The 27,060-nt window shown below is 39.4% G+C and overlaps 1 protein-coding gene across 1 annotated transcript in view; it reads right to left on the reverse strand.

Annotated features, from left to right (window-relative positions):
- Positions 1 to 22,972: 22,972 nt before the first annotated feature.
- cd276 (CD276 molecule) overlaps positions 22,973 to 27,060 on the reverse strand; it is a 62,513-nt gene continuing 58,425 nt past the window's right edge. Inside the window, exon 8 of the mRNA XM_079216591.1 lies at positions 22,973 to 23,841. The gene's annotated coding sequence lies outside the window, so the exon portion shown is untranslated. The remainder of the gene's footprint in view (positions 23,842 to 27,060) is intronic.

Below are 27,060 nucleotides of genomic sequence, written 5' to 3' on the forward strand. Positions count from 1 at the left end.
ATAACCATTTGAAAATGCATCTTTGCTAGTCTGTGTTATTCACACACACAGTACTATATGTCCAACATTAAAGTCTGGATTTACCATTTTAATCATGTTTTAGTTACTATTTGGGCTCAGCTCAATGCTGACAAGAGTCTAGTGGACACAATTATGCTATTAAGCTTGTAGTCAATGATAACATATCCAACTCAATCTATAAAAACAATAAATGTAAAACAATGTTTAATTTAAATCAACAATAACGACATTCTCTGATGCGATGCCATCTTTACATTTTTGCCCGCTCAATAAAATAGTGTCCAATTATAACTTAAGTACCGCTGCAAAGAAGACAAACAGCCCAATTTGCATGCAGATGGTGTGTTGGGGAAAACATTTTGATGGCTAGCCCACATTCTATAACTTAATATATGTAACGGTATATATGCCTAATTCAGACCCTAAATAAGAAAAGGGATACACTCAATATATTTAGCTCTTCATGTTGTGACATCAGATTGAAGGGAAATACAGAATAGTTTTTTTTTGTTAAAAAGCTATTTAACATAGTAACATATAATAACAATGAGTGCAATGTGTTACCCTCCTACTATTTTTAAAGTGTTAAATTCAAAATTCAGAGCACATCTAGGGCCTCCACATGCTCTCAACATGCCGACGGCTCGCAGCGAATAGCGCTGACAGCCCGAACAGTGCAGATAACGGCAACAGAGCGAACAGCGTTTACTGGAGGCGGAGCCAGAAGGTGGGTGCTGCGCTTCCTCAACAACGATCAGGATGTCATCATCGGCTGTAACCGCTGTATGAGCACAGTGGAGAGTGGCAACCGTGAGCTAGCTCGTGTGGCCCATTCACATGCACCAATAGGCAATTGACTCCCCTATTACAAACAGATGTTTGATGCAATATTAACGCTCTGAATAGCATATAGAGAACCTTTAATCATAAGCTTAACACTGGGTGGAGTTTACAGCTCAGCAGATTTTTTTTTTGCAGATGAGGTGACACAGTGGAGTTTTGGGGTCACAGTTTTGGCTTCAATTTGTGTTTGTGTTACAACTAAACGCACTGCACAGATACAAATGTTAAGGCTCAAGTTAAGCACAAACGTCTCCAACTTCACACAACTACCATCTCCCTTTGATATAAATTGTCAAACACATCAAGAGTCTGCACTCCTTTATATCCATTCCCTGATAATCCATTATATCCATCATCGTATTGTTGCTGCATGCATTCAGTCAAATTGGCACATCGTTCTCAGAGTATCACAGGCCTGATTAATATTGTGTGATCACAAAAATACATCTTGCCCTCTCGTTATCTCACTCTCGATAATTTTCACAGTCGCTAATTTTAATTCACACAGAGCCTCAGGTGTCCCCCTTGGGATAGTGTTAATCAGTCCTTTACAACTTCCTGGAAGATGTATCAGGGGTCATACATTTCTTTTTTTAATACTTTCTATTTTTTGCTTTTTCACTGCGAACAGAAAAACATATATACAGAAATGAAAAACAAACAATAATAACTACGACAAAAAGGGTCTGGTTTGCTCTGTCCTCTCAAAAAAAAAAAAAGTTGTTCTCTATTGTTGACATGTAAACATCGTCCATTTCTCCCACTTGTCACAACATTGCTCCTCTTGAGCTCTTATTCTGTGGGTTAACAGTTCCATCTCATATATTTCACTCACAATGTTCAACCATCCATCTTGTGATGGTGGTTCTATTGTGTGCCATCTCTTTGTGATAGCCTTTTTACTAGCTGCTAACAGAATTTTCAGCAGATATCTGTCTTCCTTTAACAGCGTGTCTGTTGTTATATTACCAAAGTATAGGAACATAAAGGACTTAGGTGTGTCATAGCCCAGAATTTTGACAATAACCATATGGACCTTTCCCCAGAACTGTACAATTTCCGGACATAGCCAAAATACATGGGAGTGGTTTACATTTACTGCCCCATATTTCCTCCAGCATGGTTGATCAATAGACAGACATGTGTTTGTAATTTGGGGAGTAATAAAGAATCTAATTATATTTTTCTAACAGTGTTCTCTCCAAGTTCGCACAGATGTTGAGGAATGTTGTATTTTCCAAATATTCGACCATTCATCCTTTGTAATATTCACACCAAGTTCCTGTTCCCATTTCAGTTTTACATAAAATGTTTTATTTCCTAATTTTTCCATCAGATTTTGATATATTGTTGATATGTTTCTATATTTCTTTGAGTTGTAGGCTCCTATTATGGTTCTAATTATCCTTTTTTTCCCAAGTTAATTTTATGTTTTTTTTTCTTTGTCAAAAAAGTCCCTTAATTGTAGATATCTGAAGTGGTCCTGGTTATTTAATGAGTTTTTGTCTTTCAGCTCCTGGAAACTCACAACACTTCCATATTTAATTAATGTGCATATTGCTGTTATTCCATATGGAATCCATTGTTTAAACCTCTGATCGAGAGTACCTGGAATAAAATGTCTATCATAGGCTATCCATCGTAGAAGCCTGAGTTCTTCTTCTAATTTATATTTCCGTACCAATTTGAATCACATCTCTAATGTAAATCGAGTGACAGCGTCCATCTGTTCAAGCAAATTGTTTGCTATATTTTTGTCTCCAATAAGGCTTTGAATTTCCCTTCCTTCTACGTATCGTTCTAGGTTTTTCCATTTTGCTTCATAGTCGTTGGTACACCAATAGGGTTCATACCTTTCAATTGGTTAAAGCAGCAGTCACATGTGCACGGCATCTGCATTCGTTTTAGGGTTGTGTTGCATTTTTTTCGAACACGACTCACACCGCATAAGAGCCTCAATTAAATTGACCAACCCTGCAACAAGTTCTGGTAGGACCTCTCAGCACATCAAAATATTTGGCTAATCCATGCAGATTTTTTGTTTATACACTCAAATTACTTTCACTCAGATTATATAGATATCAATGCACACTGAGCCCCCGGAAATAGCTCACAGGCCTTTTATTCCTGAAGCAAAAATCTAGACACCCTTTTCTTGAGATAATCAAAATCATATTGTATGTAGCATAAATAGGGTTATTATGGAGGTCTGTCAATTTATGAAATAATGTGCAATGAAAGACTGGATTTCTTTTCTCACAGTATGCAACACTGGTATTATTGTGCACATGTAATGTACCCAAATATGAACAACAACATATTTCTTTGTCACTTAAGTAGACAATATTATATATATTTTACTACAAAGTGGACAGATAGCTTCGTCTTGTGTGCACCATTACTCAAAAGCATTGGGACAATAATTTCAATGTTGCCTGAAACATAAATTAAACATCAAATGGGACATCATCCCTCTGTGCAATATATTTCGGGTGCTGCATACAATAGTTCTGCTTTGGGACTTTCTGCCTCCAACACAACAACAGTTTTCTCTGATAGGAAAACAGGAGATTGACCATTATTGAAACCCGCAGTAGGATTGCAATATTCATGCAAATTCAACACCATACATTCATATTCTTTCTGTTGTGGAATAAAATAAAAACTTGCATAGGACACTAAATGAACGGGTTCTTGTCTTGGTTAAATTTTTTGATTGTCATCACTCACTTCCAACTGTGTGCTGTCTCTGCACAAAATGACATGAATGATGTGCATGGGCAAGCAGAGGATGGTGGAAATTGGGATGATGGAATTTCAGCCTGCTCCTCTGACGAATTTAACGAGACAAAATTATTGTAATCCTATTTTTGTGAAAACAGACTTGACCACCCGCCCACACAGAGTAGCACATGGATGCCCAACCAGGATAAGCTACCGTTTCTTGCTAACCAAAAATATGTAAGGCTGTCAAAACCCATCTCTGCATCCTTGACTCGACAGTGACTATGTAGGTCAACACCGTCTGACAGGCTCTATATGCTTAGGGGGGTGTAGCTGAACATTGGAGACGGAGCTCATGCACAGAAAGATAGACACACCACACACACACACACACACACACACACACACACACACACACACACACACACACACACACACACACACACACACACACACACTTCTCAAACATTTAAAAAGGCTGAACACAGTCAGGACAGGTACACAAAAAGGTCACGAGCATCCCAGCACTGTGATGCAGCCGATTTGGCTCGACAGCATTGTAGAAGATGAGGATGCAGCAACCTCTCTCTCCATTTACAGACTATAGTAAGATAATGAGTAGTATCAAGGTAGCTTAAAAGAAAGAGGCCATGCAACACTTCAATTTTGCTCAGAGATTAGGGCAAGATAAAAAAAATCAGCTTACAACTCAGAATGATGTAGCGATCCAAACTCACAACATACATAAACTCTTGTTCCGGAGGATCAGTAAAATAAATATCAGAAGCATGATAAGCAATAACACAGACAGATTTCAGCCCTCACCGTAACTCCAATACATTGGCAGGTTCATAAATGTAAGAAGAATTATTAGGAAAGAGCCACAATGCACTGGCCATAAGGCAGGAGTCCCTAATTACTGCCTTGTGGGGCCTTGCTTATCATCAGCAGCAATTTTTGTGTGGCAAATATTCCCACAACAGCCTTTGATGTAATTACTTTCCAAACAGCTCCCCTCTAGCCAATATCCTGTTCTAAATTCATGGCTTGGCTTGTTTGCAACGTCACTGGAACACACACGTTTTTCATTTGCTGCCCTGTAGAGAACAGAGACACTGCGGCTCCACTGACACTAGGAAGCGAAACCAACTATATTTCTCCACTACAGTAAAGTATAGACTACTGAAGGCACACGAGAAAAACAGTGCTCCATAAATAATCAAAAAGGTTGAGATGGCCAATTTTTTTTTACTTTGTGAGAAAGCAATGTTCAGTGGAGTTAAGGATGTAGCTCCTCTGAGAAGTAGGAGCGCAACCAACAGACCTGCAGTGAGCTTCATTACCAAAGCACAGCTATCACAACAACAGCAAGTCCACCATCTACTGCTTGATCCCCAAGCAGAGCCAATGGAGAACTCTTATTATTTTTTTGAAATATGGGACGTATTGTTCCGTCATACGTATTCCATAACGAGGACAATCACGATGACTAAAATATTTTCATGATTTGTTGTTAAAACTAAATGTCCATATTCATATGAGTGACAAAATATAACATACAAACATTTAAAAACAGAGAAAGTCTTGAACAATCTAATCCAAAGAAAATAACTGAATTGAGCTCAAGGGAAACCGATTGAATTGGATAAAAGTAAACAGAAGAAAAGTTATTGCCTCCGTTACTCATCTTAGATTCAACTAGATTACTCGCTAGCAGCTCAGTGAGTGTCAAATTAGAATTCAAGTAACTACCAGCTATATTGCTACATCCTTTCTATGGAGTTATAAAATGGTCAGTTATGGTATTGTCTTATTCTTTCTTAGAGTTCCCCACCCTGTACACATTGTTTGTGTCTTCCCCATTCTTTGTTGTTGTCATTGATATTTCTATCAAATACAAGTTGATTAAATGTTCTCTTCTCCACCACACCAAACCTCCTTATTTAATATACCTGTCAGAATATGCAACTGTTTTATAAAAGGTGGAGAATTGATGATACATACACTGAAGTTCCAGGCCGGGGAGCATGTTTGATTAATAACACGTCTCCGGAAGAAGAATACGAGGACCAAAATGCTTTGTAAAATTCAGCTCAAAGAGAGGCTTCAAAAGCATGCTAAATTATGTTTTTCTTTTTACATTGGCACTATGTAGGGAAAGCTAACTTGAAAGAAGTGCATCAGTGTGTTCAACATGTGGACGGCCATCACACATAGTTTCATGTCAGCATTGTCATGTGGGGAAAAAAATGTCATTCCAGCAAACTGACTGAAAACTCTCCCTGTGCCACGTCACATGTATTGTGTTTCAATGAATGCAGTGCCTTATGAACAGCAAAATGTGCCTTTTGAAAAATTCCTCTATTTATTCATGGGCACAATAAATCAAAAACAAAATAAGTCTCATTGTATTGTCGAAGAAAGTGTTTCAGCACCTGTCATCACATTTTATGACTATTGCAACTTTATTGGTGACCAAAGTGTTCAGCCAGGCCGTTGACCTTGACAAAAGTGCACAAAACAATTTCCCTTCCAGCTTCGAAACCACCGAAATGATCATTTCAAACAACCAGACGTAATTTTGCATAATAGACTACAATAGCACATTGCAATAGCCAGTTCGTCTTTCGGTCATGTCTTTTGATTTCTCATGTTCTGTGTCATATTTGCAGTCACATGCTATAAAGTAGAGTTCACAAACCAGAGGTTTTGAAATTAATGTGACCTTTGAACTGGATATTTGTCAATGCTTTCACAGATGCATGTAATTACTTGATGAAATCTGCTTCAAAGGACCGTTACACATTTAGGGTAGGGTGGAAAAACGGGAATGCATTTCTGATCATGTAACTTGACAAATTGTGCTTCAAGGTTTCTATTAATATCTTTCTCATCTCACGGGGATGGTAGAATCTTCCCAATTCCCTTGCCGCTTGCCAGGGGCTTAGTGTGACATATTGCTAATCTGGTTATTATGCAATTTATCAGCCGTCTCTCTTTTACAGCCATGCATGGGTATTATGCAGGTTTCTTATGAGCCTAACTGCAATAACACTACAAGAAGCTAATGAGCAGCCACTACTACTGTGGCAATACATCTCAAGTCACTTCAGGGTATTCTTGTTGCAACAACTTGTTAGTCTAAGTCACTCCATTAAACTAACCAAATTATTTTTCTGCTAATGATGTAGAGAGCCTCTCAGGCTGGAACCAATGAATTGTGACCAAAACAAGAGAGAAAGAAGTCATCAGAGTCCACTGTCTGACAGCAAATACTTCAGGAAGGAGAAGTTACAGACTTTGCTGCCGACCAAAAGTCTCACATAGCCGATGCCCTGAATTGATGCAAGGGATCAGGCGTCTCAGCGAGGATTCATGAGTGCCACTGGCATGGCTCAGCGTATGAGGTATGGCCACAGCCTCGAGAGGAAGCTGTTTTTGCAGCGCGAGCACGGCTTGATGTGGATGACGGATCGCGAGCGGCCTGAAGCAAACATCAGCTCGAGCATTAGACGGTCATCCTTTTCAGCAGTAGCTGTGTTTTTGCTCCATCAGCTAATTACAGGTGGCCCGTCATTAAAGACGCGTAAATCAAACCTTAATGTGACTCGAGAGTCGTGGTTGAGACAGTGGGCGGGAAGAATGTGGTCCTCTGATTTAATGGGCCCTGAGCTGAAGGGGGTATAAGTCTTGATAATGATGGCCAAGTACAGTGTATTGATCACCGCTCCCTCTGGCGTATATGTGGGTTAAAGCAGCCAGGACGGAAATTGAACTGGGATTTCTCAACTGTGTAGAGCAAGCTTGCACAGAGGCGAGGTGGTCAAAATAACTTGACTAATGTGTTTGTATAAGATCGCTCTGGTTCACTTTGTCATCTCTACAAGATGCCCACTCATTCGTCCATCTGGCCACAAAAATGAGTATATTCTGGAAGTGCTTTTCCAATGAAGGGGGGGGGGGATAACTTTGGTTCACATAAGCACACAAATAATTGTGTTCTTTGTAAGTAGGTCTATGATTTGGAACTCTTTAATTGTCAATAGGATAAACAATCACACAGCAGCCAAGTAGTGGATTAATGTTAAACTCTTCAATGCGCAGTCCAACAGTGTTCTACACACAATTCCCTTCCCTGTCACCGCTCTTTCATGAGTGCGCTAAATGCTGGCAGAGGCTGCACAGGGAAATTAGACGGAGACAGCTAGAGCCTCCACTAATTACAAGACAACAGCGGCAAAAGTTTGACAGTTAGCGGTTTGGCATTTTGCATTCCCATCATTATTGTAATGAAACATTAAATATTTATCATATACGAGTCAGGGGGGAATAATTTTGCCCAGTGTCATTAAGACTTTGGTTAATTATCATGGCCCATTGGGTCCAGCACCTCCTGCAATGTGCAACTGCCCTCCATCCATTATCCACTGTGTAATTATCAACACACTCTGTCTAGCCACCATCACAGCGTTTGCTCTTGGAAAACATGTTCATAATCACCCCAAGATGTTGATTTGGTAAAAGCTGTTAATGTAAAGCTCATGTTCATTGGTCTGGTATTAAAATCAAAAAGGCATTTATGGAGACACGTTGGCAATCCCCTGTCCCTGCAGCCCCCAAATAACAGTGTTTTCAAAAAAGCTTTCCGAAGGCCTCATCATCAGCTTGTCAGTGAGAAGTACGTTGATAATGTCCACATATTTGTGTCATGATTGATAACTACTGTCTGTCATGTATGTTTAAAAAAAGAAAAAATCTTTCTCCATCCATCCTGATACTGCATAATGCTCACATTATGGGTTGTTGCTTGTACTTGTAAATACACAATAGTGGCAGGGAATCACACGGACACAACATCCAAAGAAAGAGGACAACAGCCTACCGGAAAAGACTGGAGCTGACCTTTGGGCAAGTCTCACAGAGGGGGATCCCACTGCCAGCTAGTCCTTTAGGGACAATATAATGAGCAGAAAATAATGGAAAGACCCTTAGAGAACACATCTGAAATATTAACATGCTTTTAAACATATTCTTATTACATATTAGTAATATATATATATATATATATATATATATATATATATATATATATATATATATATATATATATATATATATATATATATATATGATATATATATATATATATATATATATATATATATATATATATATATATATATATATATATATATATATATATATATATCAGTGACGGGCAGTCCAGTCGATCTAAAGTATTTTTTTTCTTTCTGGAAAAGTGTGTGTTTTTGTTTTGTTTTGTTTACCACTGATGCATGCTACTCTCAGTCAGCAGTGATACTCACCAGGGTCCACAGAATCTTTTCCCGAATAAAAAAGGAGATTGTGTCCTTCTGGAGGTCCACAGCTTCGATCGAATGTCCTTCACCGCCGGACCAAACAAGAGGGAAGGACATCGGGCATCGGCTCATCCATCATTAATCGTGGCTCACTGTGGCTTAACTACAAGCGTGACGTTTGGTAGCTGGCAGACTTATTCCAAGCATGTTTAGTGATGGTTTAGCAACCACGCCTCCAGCAACAACAGGTGAAACTTAACTATGAAGTGACCTTCCCTCCACAGCTCAATATGCCCGCTTCAGTGCAATAAAAAGGTCAATTGTGCACGTGCAAGTTCCACATGAAATGAAGGCCCAAAGGACCATTGACGCCTTCTCCCACTGATGGGTCACCCTCCTCCTCGTATTGGCTGGAGGAAACATCAATTTGATCAGGGTGTGAATGGATTGACTGTAAGCCCACTAACTGGTCCAAAATAGTGTTTTCTATGAGTACAGGAGATCGACAGTTTGGCAAATGTATTATTCATGACACAGGCCTTCATAGTACATCTGTGTCTGTTATGCAAACATGCAAACCTTTTTCATTTCCACCTGTGTTGTTAGTGCAAACGTACCTTCTCCATTACTAACAACCAATCAGCACTAATTGTTCTTGAGATATAGCCTACCAGAGTGTGCATGTGTGCATGTAAAATTCACTGTTGACTCAAATGTATTTAAATTTGTGAATATTTGAAGAAAGATGATTGGCAATAGATTAACTCCACAGAGTTTGCTGAATTAAATTCAGAATACAGAATATTTTACCAGTCCAGACAATTGTATATCAGGCTGGGGCACGACTAGAAATTGGCCCAATGAGAACAGCTCACTCTTGGCCCCCAAAACTGTCAAATATCTGAAGCATAATCATGTCATGTTCCAGAGCACCCGCACAGTTCCGCGCCCCTAGAATCAGTTTGGCGACGCAAAGCCTCTTTTATTGTACCTGTACAATTCTCCACCCCATTTATTGAAACAAAAGCAGACAAGGAAGGTTTGGGTGAAAGGTAAATCCATTTCACTTCACCCTGATACAAGAGGAGTCCCATTCATTGTATTCATTTTCGCAGCGTACATTTTTCTCAGCTTTCACGAGTTGTGACGTGAGACTTTTTCTTTTTGTTTCACTTTTTGTTTTAATGGAACTCACTCAAGAAACATTCAAATTCAATTGAACAGCAGCATTCAGCACAGACGCGGAACACAAGGAACCTCACAGATTGATGCTTTACTTGTGTAAAAGTATTCAAGGACAAAGGTTTTTCTCAGAAGGCTTATTTGTCTTCTTCTTCCTCCGTGCAGTTGGTTGTAAGTGCAACGTTTCTATAGAGGTTTAGATAAATAACTAAATAATTTGGCTGGATCTATCACTGGATAAATTAAGATTCATGAACATTTTTCTACATCGCAGAGCTACATGCTGTCATGTGGCCGAGGAACCTTTCTTTCAGGCCTCTAGTTTGTTCAGTGGTTACAAACAGTAGAAAGAAGGGTTGAACGCGGCAGCGCTTTCCTTTACCGCCTGCCTCGTCTCCTGCTGAGACGCAAATGCAAATGCAAGTGTATGAGTGCTGAGTCTTTATGTAACATGTTGCCTGTCATGTGCATTAACTACCAGGTGTTAATGATATGTTTTATTCACGAGTTTTCAGCATAGCTTCTTGTTTTCTGTTACCCCTGAAAGTGGATCAGGCCTGAGCAGCAATCCTTACTTCGCTCTTCATAATTCCCCAGTCAATTACCAAGATGCCGCTGGTCAAATGACCTGCACTGATTACAAATGGCATATTTGGCCATATATCAGTAGTTTTGCTGTCAGCTGGTGGGAGTGATACATGAACACATCTCCTGCTTATGTCATTCTAAGTATTGAGAATGTCATGTGTTGCCCTAGAAATGATGAAAATTAAATGTGATTTTCTTTATTGGATGCTTTGCCAGGCATGCTAAATTGAATACAGTAAAGATGCATGTCTCTTCGGAGTAAATATGTTGCCTTCAATGACTGGAGGACAAACCAAAACTACATAACAGCTCTGCTGACTGCATGATCTATAACTTCACCATAATAACTGTGAACTCCAAGAGAAGCTTTATGGAATTAAATCCTTAAAATAGTTCTGAGGGTTTATCCAGCCTTCATGTAGGCACCATCAAAGTAAAAGTCTCTGCCTATTGACTGTGGCTCAGAGGAAAATGATGCATGCATTGTCTTGAATCTGACATAACAGCCTTTGTCATGCCGGTTTTGTTCCTTTCATTTCTTTTTGCTCATTTCCATTGTGCACTGTCGAATAATGCTGACATGCACTAGAAATGTAAAAGAGTAGTCCCACATTTTGGAAAATACCCTTATTTTCTTTATTGCTAAGCGTTAGATGAGAAGATCAGGACGTACCTGCGTGGTAAATATAAAGGTAAATCTAGCAGCTATATAGCTATCTTAGCTCAGTACAAAGATTGGAAATCGGGGGAAATAGAGTGCTGCAGGGATGACGTAAATAGGCCAACCCCAGAATGTATTGCACACACAAAAAGCCAATGAGGTTTTTCTATTGGATTTTGGATTATTTCAGAAAAAGGCTTCATGGCAAATACAAGTTTATGACACCTACACATTTTGTTCAGCAAGATAATTTTCACAAATGAACATCACTTTAATGATTTTTGAAGTGTGAATAGAATCGGCAGAAGTAAAAATCTAATGTTAGACTATAAAAGTACTTCCGTTTGGCAACCACCTTTTTTAAGTCAAAGAATTCATGAGAGGGGAATTTATTGATATATTTTACGTCTTAGAACAAAACGTTAAAATGTCTTCAACTTGTGTTAACGACCGACCTTATTTTACGCATCCATCTAATCTAAAACCTTTTTTTTTAAACACTGACTTTGAGAAAAGGGAACCGGAAATGCAAAAGTGCTTGCTCATTTATTGGTTCTAGGGCTCATTCCCTCCAGCACTCTATGGATAACCTTCCACACTAAAACACACTGTATAACTTCAACATGTTATATTTTGTGTGTTCTTAACCCCAGAGCCCCCCAAAATGGGGGCTCAGCCCTTCGTCGAACCCCTTCATCGATCTCCCAAGCCCTACCAGTCCAAATAGGGCCTCTGGTGTGATACAGCAAAAAAACGGCACATCCTGGCCTTACAATTCAATATTTCAAGAGACTCAAGAGTGACCTGAGAGAGCACCCCGATTTCTTAAAATATGACCTTTCATATCGATAGCATGAAGTTACACAGGATTACAGTTTTGGAATCCTTAGAGCCCAGTGAATCCACCAATAACGCCAAATCCGCTGGGAAACCAACCTTCACCAAGATACGCACAACATTGCGATTTATGTCCAGCAAAACAAATTAAAATTGACTTACTTATGGAAGAAATAGGATTACAAGGGTTTTCTGTTTATTATAGTTTTTTTTAATTATTCAAATAGACCTTGGGGTTGAGGAGATATTCAGTATTTAGTTGAATGCAAACCATTCACAATTTTCACCATTAAATTGGCTGGGGTTAAAAAGGTTTTAACAACAAGTAAACAAGGCAAAATTACTAATCCGTTAAAGATTATCTGTTGAAATTAAATTCTGGATTTTCTGTTCAAGGAACAGTGCTCAAGAAACTGCGAATAATCATGTGTGTTTGTTGCAATGGCCTGAACAGAACCTGCTGTACTGTATGACAGATTAAACTGGTCTGGTCCCACACTGGCTCCAACTCTCCAGCTGTGGGGCTCTGCAAGTGTTAAACCGTCCAACCAGACTGAATCACACTTCAAACACCACTTTTTTCATTGTGCTCTGACTGTAAGTCGGAGTCTGTTTTCACGTCAACCCCTAATGGTTTTACCACGTAATACTATACAGCCATGCATATCGTTATGAACTGCATTTCTGCACCACAGTGATAACGCTACACATCACAATAAAAATGTAACTCATTTTGTGGTTTGATGCTTTCTCTACATGTACAGAATGAAAAAAAAATAGACTTACCCTCTCATCTCTCTTTCATAAAGCAGAACAGCAACTAGACGGAGATTTCTTCTCCAGCGGTGCCACAACAAGTTCATTAAGACAGCCACTGGGGTTCAGCTTTCATAATAATAGATCCCCTGAGAAATGCAGCCACTGTGAGGGATCTGAGGATGCTGAATTCCACCAAGTTCCCAAAATCCAAACACATTGTTGCTGTACTTGCAGTGTTGGTGTGCTACATTTTCTGTTAGTTTGATGCCAATAGAAAATCGTTTTCTGGAATGTTCTGGAGGCAGATGAGGTTGAAGATGTTTCTTTTATTTCTTTAACTAATCAAATATGTACATGACTCCTCACAGTTTTTTTGTCATAGCTTTATTGTTTTTTGCAGCCGGTCAGGAGACACATAAAGGGGCTTCATGAGTTTCACTGGTCCCCACAGAGAAGGCCTGGACTAATTTCATCACCAAACACAGCTGCCAACACTCCAAAAAGTAGGAAAAAGAGATACAGTCCTCAATATAAAACTTAAATGACTTTTACTTTTATTTTTCTCCAGCTAGTCATAGATAAAGGGGTCATGGAGATGAATGCCAATGCACATGTTTATTCATTATTCTTATCCAGAGTGATAATCCAAAGTGTATCTGATATGGATTGCTGAGAGCAAAGACACTCCACAGGAAGGCATGGATAATTTGGCAGAAATATTAAGTAGCCCCAGCACCCCCACCCCTAACCCCATCCCCACACAGGGCCTAATCTTTTATTGAATTACCTGAATAACACAGATGAGTTTGTGCATCTTTATTTGTAACATTCAAAGGGACCAATCATTATCTTTTAATTACTAGTACCCTGTAGATTGGCCCATTAAAGCAAAGTAATTAATCTAACACTTTGGTAAGGGAGGGGATCTGTTGTACAAACAGAAAGTTCATTGAAACTGGTTTTGAACTATAATATTTACACATGAAGATGCACTGAATAACAAATTAATGGGGCAAGCAAGGACAAAAGTGAGGCAGTACACATAACTCAAAGTACTCTCACAAGTACACCACACAATAGTTTATCAGGTACTATTTATTTTATGACATTTCCTTTTATTTTCTGGCCCCATTGCTGAGACAAATACCCCTGGCACAATGGCTAAAGATGAAAGAGACAAAATAAATCAATAAACAAAGTGCTAATATATTATGATTATACTCAATGCCTTGTGTGCTACACTGTTGTCTGCATACAATATAAATGCTATTTTTATCCCTTGTTAACATATTAGTGGGTGCTCAAGCTATGTTGATGATTGATTAACATGTCAAATTAAATCACTGTCAAAGTAACATTAGCAGTGCTGATATTCCAAACAGTCCAATTACAGCCATTAATTGAGTGAACCCACTCAGCTCTCAAGGACAACAGGAAAGCCTTGACGACCACACTGTCTGCAACCAACAGTTCCATCTTCGGTGTGGTTTATAAAAAAGAAAAGAAAACAAGTCGGTCAATTTACTTTTCTTTGTCCAATGGTCCAAAACCAATTTGCAATAGCCCAGACAGAAAAATGGTGTGTCAGATTGTGGCTTCCAAGAAGATGGAAGACAGATAATGTACCAAAATTGTGTTTAAAAGGGATATCAAAATAAATGACAACACATTTGTTTGATTAACGTGCAAATATTGAATAATCATGGATTTCAGTGATTTCATTACTAGTTTGCAAATTTGGAAGTTAGAAAAATGGCATTACAATATATACAGTATATTCTAAAGAATAACAGGTACAATTTATTCAGCTCCATGAAAATATGTGTCACGACAGGCTGAGAGCTCTATCAGTATCTTACTGACTGATATATCACTGTATGCAACATCAATTCATTATTGTTTTGAGATAATAACACTTGCTGCATCTATCTGACTATATATAAATTATGTTCATTATGTGAAATATGCTACATTTTAATAACCAAACCAACCAAAATACAGGTACTAATGGGGCAATATCAACAGTATTTTCAAAATCTGCAGTCAATAAAAAAAAAAAGAAATCCTATATCATATCTCTGCTGCAGGATCCATTTCCCATATTGGAAGTGGGTGTTGCAGTATTGATTCGCCATTTTGATATTGCACATCCATTTTCTATATCAGTAATGGACATCTCAGTATCCATTTTGCAAAAATACTTTTTTTTTATTACAATCTTGTGATATTGCATAGTCATACGGTGCCTTCTTTAAACCATTGAGTCATAGAGAACCAATCAGGACACTGTGGGACTCCTAGTTGGTTCTCAGTTTGTTAATGTGTGTTCCACAATTTAAAGAGATTATTATTATCCTCTATCACCATATCCATCTCACTAAAATCATTAAAATACTTAGGAACTGAAACTGCCCTTTAATATAATATATAATAAGAATATTCCTAAATATATAATATATTCATATTAAAAAAAAATGAACACAGTGTGCAACTAATTACACTGTTTTGCAAACTTTTTTATTTCTGCCTCAGGAAAAGAGAGACCCTCAAAACCATTGGAAGAAAACAACAATGTACGACTCAAGAGGAAAATGGTTTGGAGATTTGACAGCCCTGTGGTAATTTGTCAGGGTCGTTCTCCATGAGCGTCTCTACATCGTCCCCACACTTCATACAGGAAATGATTCATCTGCATCCAGGAGAGAAGTTGAGCGCCATTTCTAAATTACCTATGAGTTATCTCCTCAATAACTTCTAATCAGACAGCTGCCGTTTCCTCCACTGTAAACAAAAGTAATTACAGTAGATGTGATGGATGGAAAGAATAAGACAGCTTCTGCATGCTCAGGACCAGTCAGGGACTCTGTAGAGCAGAACACTTTAATTAGGGGCGGCCTAGCCCAGCACATCTGAATGAGTCTGACAAAGCACACATTTCAGTTGCTAAAATAAGCCTCTGCTTATGCACTGTGTTTCGTTTTCCCAAGTTTGGACCAGTGATTTACTTCAGGGTCTCTGAGGAAGCTGTTTTGAAAAGGGAATAGAATCTAGCATGATATCACTTCATCCTGATTAAAGGTAATGAGATTTTAAATAGAATTTAGGAGAAAAATCAAATATGCATCCACAAAGTCCAATAGAAGCTGCAGTATTCATTGGCCAAGCAGGAGTGTCATTACTTATTTGCTCTTCGATGCACTAGGAGATTGATAATTGTTTATGAAATATTAAAACTTTGAGCAGACACAGCATAGTTGGGCAATAAATGAAATCCAGATTGTGTGTGTATTCAATATTCTATATGGACAAGCAGGAGAGAAACGTCTGCTCTAAGTGCATTTATTATATTGTTATCTCAGGTAAAGCAACTGGAGTGGCTTCGCAAAAAAAATACAAGCTTTTGTGTTATAGGTTATACAACTAAAAATGTACAGTAAATGACTATCATAAATTAATATTTAATAAATTGAGCCAAACCTTATTTGTAGAGCCTAGTGAGAAAAAAAAAAGAACAGGTAGCGTTGGCATTTTACGACGAGAGTAGGGTCCCATAATTGTATCATTAATTGTATGTTGTTTGTCTTTTAGTAAGTGCCCTCCATAACTACCCATATGACAGTTCCAAACGCATTTCATGCGAGTACTCTCTGATCGGTTGCCGCGATGTGAAAAGGTGCAAGATGCGTGATTTAGAGCATTTTAATTGCCTCCTAATAGCTCACAGCTAATGGTGCTAACAGTCCTGACAGCGCAAACAACAGCAAAGTGCTGACAGAGCTAGCAGTGTTTATCTCAGAGGGAACCGGATGGTGATAGCAGTGCTGAGCAGCGGCCATGTCTATGGTATGTATCTCTCTCAGTGGCTCTGCATACCATCCTCAGATGTATTCCCTGTGGTCTGCATCAATAAAGTTAAAAATTAACCTAAAATGGAAAATGGATCAACTGTAAATATTGGTATCCGAACATACAGTATATGTCCCACCATGTGACACAGATAAGCAATGATTCAACTTTAATGCCATTACAAGAAAATGCTTTTACTTCATTAAAATATACACATATAGAAATGGATAAAGGGTCTAATTTGAAATATTGTTGTGTCCATCTTAAATATAAATGAGTGTCATGAATTTGGTATTTATTGATTACAATTTGGTGGCTGAATATCTTAGATGTAAAATCTTTGGAAAGGATCTCTGGTCTACTTTGAGCCTGAGGCCATGTATGCATCCAGTAGTGTGAAGTATTTAGGTTACACTGTATCTGTTGTTTAAACTGTGTAGATCCATTCACATATTGTCCTTCTGTAAGAACTACTTGTGTGCATTTTGTGTTTGGGACCTGCATGTGATAGTAGTGCTATTGTCTGCAAAGTTAAGTGAAAAAATGTAAGTAAAAAAATACATTATGACTGCTTTGAATTTGTTCTATGCACATGGGCATTCCTCGTGTTGTTGGACCTTTGACTTCATGAACATAGATTATTAGGTGTTAAAAGGTATTTCCTTTGATGTTTACTGCGCTATCAAGGGATTTCCAGTCAACAGTCAACTACATAGTATACTGTAACGCTCCAGGGGTCCACCTCTATGTGCTCAATGGGCACAGCTCCACAATCGCTTGTACCCGTTGCACCTGCATGTCTTTGATGTTGATTCTAAAGAATACACCATGGCCAGCTGACCTTCTCTTCCTGTTTCTGTTGGCTTCTTTAGAGACTAACATGTATAGGATGGCACAATCTGACTTTTTTTTTTACAGAACAGCGATCAGAGAACATAAATGGATGTTGAAATTGCAGCGCACTGAAAAAACAGGCATTCGTGGAGGGCATGTGCTGTGACTCGTCCGTTTGGCAAATCATGATATTCTGATGAACTCTCCTGCCAAGTTCAGTTAACAGGGGGGATTCAGACGTTTTATTTCATTTTGCAGGAGCCAAAAGTTGGATTGATGCCATTTTCAGTGGCCAAGGTTTCAACAGAATAAATGAATTAAGGTCAAGTGCAGTTAGCACCTGTTAAATGTTTAGGGAGGCAGTCTGTGCATTGTGCCTGTTTGCCAATAACTACAGAAACAATTTAAAAACACGCAATATACACTGAACTGGTCAGGTGTTTATCTCCCCGTTCCTGTCGTACTGAGTTTGACCCCAAAGACATGGATGCACTTCACTTTAGCCAGGATTTTTCTGTCTACCCTGAATTCAGACTTACTTATTCACACTGACCACATCCTTGGTACTTTTAAAGCTCAATTTAGGAATATTTTAGTAATAATGTTGAATGAGAATCAAAACACTCTTGAGAGAAAGGAGCATGAGATGAATGAAGAACCGTGGTACAGTAGGCAGTAGGCGTGGTACGCACCTATTCTCAGCAGCTGACATTACAAAGTAGTCAAAAGCTTGAGTTTTCCACTGCTTACCTGGATTTGTTGGCTCAGACGTGTCTCCTCCCGAGCCACCTCGGGGGAGGATCCACAGACCTGCCCAGGCCGTTGTGTTCTTGATCTGCCCACGGGGTCTACTCTCAGTTGGATGTGCCCTGAACATCTCCACGGGGAAGATTCCCAGTGGCTTACTGATTAGATGCCCGTACCACCTCACCTTTTGATGCAAAGTAGCAGGGGAGCAACTATAAGCTGTGATTTAACTTGCAAACTTATCCTTTCCATCACTACAGAGAATTACTCAGAGCTCTCGAAAGATATCTGTTGCTAAACCGAGAGCTTTTCTTTCAGGCTCAGCCTCCCCTTCACCATGACACTAAGACACCCACCATATTATTCATGCTGCACCGATCCATGATCTTATTCTCCATCTTGCTGAGGTAAATATTAGTTGTCTTTACACAGTTTTTTAACGGTAGAGATATCAAAAGGACTGGCGTGAAAGCGCAACCTGAAAGCTATACGAAAATCCCTGTGTATATTCACAGCAGGTATTCTTTTTTGGATTGAGGCTTTAATTCTCAGCACCATATTTGTCTCTTTTTCTTTCATTGTAGATGTCTGCCCTGCCAACAGAAACTTTCATTTTCTGACTCTCTTAAATCCCCATGTCAACATCTCATGCCCAGTGCGGCTGCTTGCCATTCAAGGTGGAGGTTCAGAGTGTTATGAATTCAGGTGCTTTCAAGTGTTTTTTGTTTCTTTTCTTCCTTTCACAATGTGATTCACTCAAGGAATTTTGATCTAACCTCGAAAGCAACTCCTTTGTCCTTGAAGATATACGAGTAGGGCCGTACAGCTTTTCTTTCCACCTATCCTGACACATTATACCTACTGGCCTAATAAGGAGGTATAATTACAGGTCAGTATTTTAACCTCAAATGTTTAATTTCACCACAAAAGTAATTAATAAAATAAGGAGGTGTATTTGTCTGAATTTGTTCTGGTGTTTGCACTGGGACTACTTTAACTCCCAAAACGCCACGTGAGACTATAATGATCGTTCTACTTGGGTCTTAGCCCTTGACACAATGTTTCTGTCACACGTCATTCTTATTTGGTAACCTATTAAAGAGCTGTACGATTCGTCTGACTCTTTTGGAAATACAATTATTTCCTTTCTTGCTGAGCTTTGTTGACTGAGAGCATAGCCAAGCATAACGACTAAAAACAGAGGGAAGCAAAGGGGGATGCATTTTGGTCATTTTGCTGACAGGGAGGATTTCATCCCCCATCTACTATCAAATCATCTCATGGTTTTAGCAATCTTATAATAATTAATAATCCATTGAAACAGGATATAATAATGCTAATATTAAGTTATTCTAGAAGTTATTTCAATAGCTTGATTGTTCCAACATGTTTTGAATGAAATTGTGAATTTTAATAAATTAATGTCAACGAATAAATGTATTATAAATGTAACATGAATATTCTCAGAGCATTAATATTGGTCACAGCATCAGCTTTCAAAACCTCATAATGGTGGATCACTATCTCAGTTGATTTGCCTGTTTTATGTTCGCCCCCGCCTCTGCATACTAAATACATTATCGAACCTCCTCAGGAGAAATAAAACAGCGTAAAATGCTGGCAGTGTTTTCTCCTTAAGCGGTGAACAAACCCAGCAGATCGTAAAAATGATGCAAGGATGCTCACAGTGAGCAGAATTCACAGTAAGTGTTTACACACCACGCTTACATCCAGAGTTAACTGATTACTGGCCATAGCCCAAGCTATTTACATGCACCTTGATAACTTGTGATAGAGTATCCCAGGATTCCATGAATAAACCAATTACACAGTGGTCTTCAATCCTGGTCCTGGTTTCTTCTTTACTACCCTGTGCTTAATTGCATTCACTTGCTGTCCCTGGTGTGAAACAGTCCCTGATTAGACTGCTAGAACAGAACCGACAGAGCTCTGGGTGCGGAGTACTTGGACTGAGAGCCACTGACCTCAGGTGTCCTGTACCAAACAGAACACGGGCCACTAGCGGACAGCTGCTTCCTCTCCATTTGACTGAGGTCCCTTTCGATAGAGGAGGGGAAAGAGATGATTCATGTGGTAGTGAAAGGATGTACGTACAAGCTTAACTTGAAGTATCTGCTAAACAAATGGGAGGGGAAAAAATAAAGTAGGATGTTTACTAAAGAGCACACTAAGCATTTACTGTGTACTAAAATTTAGGAGCACATCTGGCCCTATTTCAGTGAGTACTTTAGTGGAACCTCATGTTCAAATCAAGTCAAATGCAGAGTAGCAGAAGTGCTAATATAAATCTACTGCATGATTGGACCGCAGTCTGAGCCAGGGTACGTGAGCTCTGTAGAGTGTGAAGAAGAGATTTCTGAAAAATAGCTGCATTGGTGTTCTTTCACGCTCCAAGATACTGTTTGATCCGGTCTGCATTGATAGCACATTTTTGCCCAATTCTACTTAAGTGGATTTGACAGCCGGAGTGTTTGTCCAGTCTGTGTTTTTTGGCCACTAATAGCCGACCGATGTGTTCCCAATAATGTGCTCCAACTTAGTGTGTGAAGTGTGCCTATATGTATGAGTGTGGCAGTTTAAACTTAAGTAGTTTTACGTTGACTCCTGTCTTTTGGTATACCTGCACTTTTTTTTTTGCCAATGTGAACACATTGTCCACTGCCGAGGACACATCTCTGCTGTTTGCCTCCGTTTGGGTTTCTTGACCGACTTGTATGAACTCACACCACCTCTAAATTTCAGTAAGCATTGTACGTGTACAAGCAAACACCACAGCAACCCATTAGCAGCTTTAAGGGTGTTTGAACTTGAGACTATTGAATCTGTGAAACGTTCCTGTGTGCGTGTGAGACGTAGTCCAAGGTCTGGCTGTGGGGAAGCACAAAACCCTGCTCAGTGTTTTATTTTGATAGTTAAATAAATACATGACATGAGCATCTTTAAATATTCATCATCTTGTCCCCGTTGGATGTAAATTAGATTATTTTTCTTGCCAATTTGCATGTTCTTTTGTTCATTTTGTTAAATGTACAATTTTTTTACTTCAAAATAGTTTGGTTGTCTTCTAAGTTTTAGTCCGTGAGAAGTGAAATTAAGTGTGAACAATTACATTATGTGAAGTAAGATGCTAAGTAAAGACCTGTAGTTGGTGGGTTGAAGTTAACTGAGGTTTGTAATGCATGCTTCTGCAGGTCGTGTTTCTAATTTAGAAGAATCAAGCCTGTCTTAAAATAGTCACATGCCCATATGTGCATTTCTATAAGTATCAGTCCTGTCCATTCTGGTAATGAAGTGATCACAGTAGCACAATCACACTGTCAGCTAGGGAAGATAAAATGCTCACCAAAGTTCAGCCGAAGCTAACATGCCTCAGTAATCTAATTTTGCCAAATCAAGTGGGTATTTTCTAAAGACAACCCTTTTTTATCTGAACTTATTCTTTAAGTTAGAAGTTTTATTTAGCAACTTTGCAGTTGTCTTAACTCCACTACACTAACCAATTGATGGTCACTCCTATCCAAATGTTGTTTGAAGTAAATGTCATTTGGAATTAAGGATTGTGAAAGGCTTGACAGACTTCCAAATTAATGAGGGCTTGGCATTGGCTTCTTTTGTCTCACAAGAATTACTTTTTAATTCCCAAGGTGTTCATTCAGCAGTGAGCTGAGTTCCCTCAGTTCGACTTTGGTTTTCTTTATAATTTACTTTTATTTTGCTTCCAAGAAACCATTTTTCACATATCCACCAGCCCCATGTCCCTTCTAAACTACAATGTAAGATTTAGAAGTCTTTGCAGACATTTCAGTTTTCGGGAAGCATTGGCTCCAGGACTCACAGTATTCTAGACATTTTCAGACATTTTCTTCCTTAAATCCCACGCCATTTTTTTTCAGTCCCTGAATGAACGCTTCTCAGAGAGGGGCCAACCAAATAAACCCCTCTTTGGGCCTGAAGCCACTAATCTGTAATTTAATTTCAGGCGGGTGTCTGGGCCACGAGGACACACAGCAAGGTCAAGGGCTGCTGTACAGAGAGATCTGTGCATTTGGGCACAGCCTGGGGTTTGATCAACAGTCTCATCCAGCTTAGCAAGAGGACACAGTGTGTGCGTGTGCTCCTGTGCATGTGTGTCGGGGAGGTATTTCTGCACTACTTATACAAGTCAGACTTGATGCAAGGTAGCTATTTCGCGTATGACAGCAACAAACAATTACAGAGAAACTCCATTATTCAAAACAAGTAAAATGTTTGGGATGACTGAGCATCTGCAAACAGAGAGGGATTAGCCCTAAAATAGGACTGCGTCTAACTGGGAACAATTCAACATGTCAGTGTTGATCTGCATGTAAATGAAATATTTGTATTGCTTTGACCATAATTCATGTTTTACTCATTATGTAGAACGGTCTAGTCTGCAGATAAATCAACTAATGGAAAAGTGGAAGGATGAATTTTAGCCGCATGGCTAATCCTGTGGGTGAAGAAATGTCTGTACGAAACTCGACCTTGTTCTGCCTGAACAAGCACAAAGTGGACCTGGGAATGGGACCAATAATTACCAATGACCAAGCAGTTTCACCATGTCTCTTTAATGTAAATAGGCACTGGGTTATCTGGAACAGAAATTACTTTGGCATTCATACATGGACATATGGCACAGGGACTTGCTCAAGTACCTAAAGAAATGCAATAAAACAACCAGCACGTCCCTTTGGCTGGAATGGATGAAACGGTCCACACCAGCAGTAAAAACTTGCTGAGATACTCTGTGTTCATTAAAAACAATTTCTTACATATAAGGCTGTCTGGTCAGTGAGAGAATCAGGGTGTATCCCATGCACCATTTGCAGTTTGTCGGAGCTTAGCTGGCATTCAATTTCAATTCCCTCAAGTTACGGAATATAGGAGAGCGGCACACACTGACAGGTACAAGTTACTCCAGCGACAGACGCTAATTAGCAAGTGCAGGAGTAATGGCAGCGCCAAGCGCTCTCTCTCTCTGGCAGAGAGACAGTGATGGCAACTGAGGCAGGGTCATCTCTTTAATTGTCTCACTTCCTATCAGACAGGAGATCTCTGGCACATGCCCCATCGCTGCCCATATAGAGTGATGTCATCGACGGAGAAAGAATCCTGTCACATCCTGTGGGTTTTACACGGAGCTTCTCTTTTGCATGCTGCATAGAGCACTCCACCCAACTGTGTTCACTCACTGCCGTGACCCTCCATTGACAGAAACGGGAGGGAGGGCAATAGAAAATAATGGCACATGATGTGTTTATGTGTTTTGATGGGAACTTGAGCGAAAGTCTTAGAAAGAGGATGATGGACTCATCTGCTGCTCAGCGGCGCTTTGACATTCTGTAGGGGACGCTGGAAATAGTCTCCAGGTTGATGGATAGATGGAGTGGGATTACCTGCCAGCCTCATCTCCTCCCTGCCGTCTAGCCCTGACTCCTGGAAAAAGACACAAAAACACAATACGTAGAATGTCAGGCTGTTCACCGTTGGAGAGGTTATTAGCTTTGAAAAATAATGAAACACTGCAGGATGGTTACAGTAACCAACAGCAAACACAACCGTTAAAGCGAGCAGAGGTACTCCCACTGCTAAAATTTGGTCTCACGTGTATATTACTAATAATTGGCGACAATCATCTTTATAAATAATGAAGAAAACAACAAACAGAGCCAATTCAGCATTATTAAATAAACAATCACACCAACAGGAAGCTGCGTTTCCAAGGATGCTACAACCTTCAAGTCTGCCTCCATCTACACACCCTCCCCTCTGTATCACGAGTGTCTTTCTGAACTTCTAATGCTTCTCCTCACTTGTAGCCCCTGCGGACCAACCCACCGCTGGCACAGCGAAATAAATTGTTCTCCCTGCATCATTAAACAGTTTGAATTAACTTGGGTGGAATTTAATTATGTCACACATGAAGCTCTCCTACTTGAAGCTTTTAAAAGCAATATAGTTGGCTGTATGCTTGGAGGTTCGGCTTTTAGATACATCATTCAAGTCGGTCAGCTATGACTTCTAAATGAAAACAGTAAACTTTGGGATCGTTAAATGTGTGCTTCCTGGTGAGATATCCAACATAAATACCCAGCTCATTCTCTGTATCCCATTAAGACTGTAGCTGCACTTGTCTAAACCTGTCATGAATACACTTTTGATTTAGATGTACTGTAAACTTGAATAGCTTTGTCTCGTTGCACATGTATCCTCGTGTTTGAAGCACTCACTGTGTCTATCCTAATATTTCATCTCAGAGATACAAAAATAGGTCTGTTAGTGAGCTTCTCCTACTTCCTAATCATTATCATCCCTTTATTGCATTTTACACATGACAGGCTGGTGTGATGTGGAAAATCTTACATAAAACCCTAAAGGGAATTGCTAACAGCTTTAAAATGTCAAAGCAAAAACTGAAGCAGTTATTAAAGTATGTCATTTTAAATGATTTGAGTCTTTGCATATTGCAACACTTGCAGACGAATATCGGTTTTACGGAGCAACACTACATTTAAAAGTGCACCCTGGCTTCCATTTGCTCCCTGTCAGAGGGTAATCCGACTTGCCAATTTATCCATCACCCAAATGAACACAACACACTTTTCACACATGCATTTTCTCATCAGATTCAAATACCCCTACACGCCCCCAGAGAGATCGAAAGATCCGTGTTTCAAAGAGGAGTCTCGCGGGCTGTTGTGTCCAGAGGTCAGAGGTGAAATGAAAGACCTTTACGGGGAAACTGGATTAACAGCTGCAGCATAGTCATTTAGAATCTTACAAAACAACCACCCTGAAAAGAAAAAAAACAAGATTTTGTCTGGGACTGTTAACACAGGCAATCAGAAAGTAAATTCCAACTTAAGTGTTTAACAAACAGCTTCTCAACGTTTGAGAATCAAAAGCAGCCGAGGTAGTGCTGAACCATTTCTGCTCTCTATCACCTGAGACACAAGCTGATAGACGGATTCATTTACAGCTGGTACACAAGATTGCACACTCATTTGCTCGGGCTATAGAAGATTGTTCACGTGAAAAATACAGCTGCACAATGGATTTAATCTAATGAACCGCTGTAAATCCACACTGTGCACATTTCTTTCCTCATTTACATTGAAATGTACGTGCCATATTTCATTCTCCCTGTCGGTAACTTTGCCCTGTTTTTATATTTATATACATGTGGAACACAACACCTAAAAACAGCATGCCTGCTGCTTTTTGACACAGACAGAGACAACAACAATCAGAGTAACTATCAAAGACAAACAGCAGGCATAGGACTATGAAAGTAAATGTTTGGGAATAACCTTGGAGAAGTATTCAGGATAATGAGAAAGAAGCTAAACTTGGTGATACCTATCATTACCAGATGATCAAACACACCATGACAATTTCTCTGTGCAGGAATGGAAAATTATACTTCTCATAGCAGGTTCAAAGATCTGCTTTTATGGAAGCATTTACATTACAAAAAATTGTTTATTTCAGGTATTCTCAATAACTGGTGGGCCTCAAAGCACTATCTAGTGGGCTGCGTACTAATTCAATAACAAAAATGTTTTGGGATTATTAACAGAGCTATTAATTTTGTAACATCTAAATATGCTTAATAATTCATATGAATAGAACAAAACATAGTAATTGAAACAAAACAGTGAATATCACCACGCCAATCACAGCACATCAGGCAGAGACAAAATAGTTTTGCCACTCAGCTAACTAACATTCCTTCGCATGCAGTGACACAAAGTAGATATTTCTTGCCTACAAACTGATAAGGGAGACATCTCAAAGCATGCTGTAAGGAATTGGTTAAATATAATAATGGCAGGCAGTGGTAGGTGAGGTTAGCAAAATATGTATTTAGATCACTACATTTTACAGTGGCATAACATGTATTTACAGGCCAATTTATTTTTTTCTCTTTTTTTTTGTCATGTTAGGTTATTTCTCCTTTATTGGGCACAATGGCATCAGGTGAAGTGCACAAAAGCCAGAGCGCTGCGCCTTTTTTTACATTGGTTGTTATATTGTGTTGTTGCCGTGTCACAGTGGACCTTGTTTGGGTTACATGTTTCTCATTTGCTTAGGATGGGGCAGCAAGTTAATTAACAGTGTCGCAGAAATGTGTGGAAATCCCTGCACAAACAGGCCGATACCAGCCGGGTCTCATTTCCAGGTTGCTTTGTCACACTCCTTGGCGTCTCAAACCAACGCACAAGGCATCCTCTCGGGTCTGTATGGTGCAGCATGGCACGGCTCGAATCAAACTACTTTGAGTTTTTTCCAATATAAAAGTGGCAGATAGTACATGGTCAGAGAAAATCTTCAGTATGGCCCGGGACATCTCGCACATACCAGTGCAAAATCCGCAGCCTGCAAAACTAAGCCGTTCAATTAACAGAGGGCAGATGTTCCCCTGTATGGCTGCCGATGAAAAGATTCAGCTAGTGTGGCGTTGATAATATCGAGGCAATTTAACACAGCGTTGCTACTGCGATCAGCTGAAGATCTCGTGGAGACTGAGTTGGTATCCAGTTGAAAACGAAATAGAGAAAAGGACCCGGTACCAAAAGTCCAAGAGTGGAGTCGAGGCGAACCATACAGTGGAAAGAGAATGCAAAAAAAGTGCAGTCATCTGCCTCAGTTGTA

The sequence above is a fragment of the Taurulus bubalis genome (genome assembly GCF_910589615.1).
Source record: "Taurulus bubalis genome assembly, chromosome: 4".
Lineage (NCBI taxonomy): Eukaryota > Metazoa > Chordata > Actinopteri > Perciformes > Cottidae > Taurulus > Taurulus bubalis.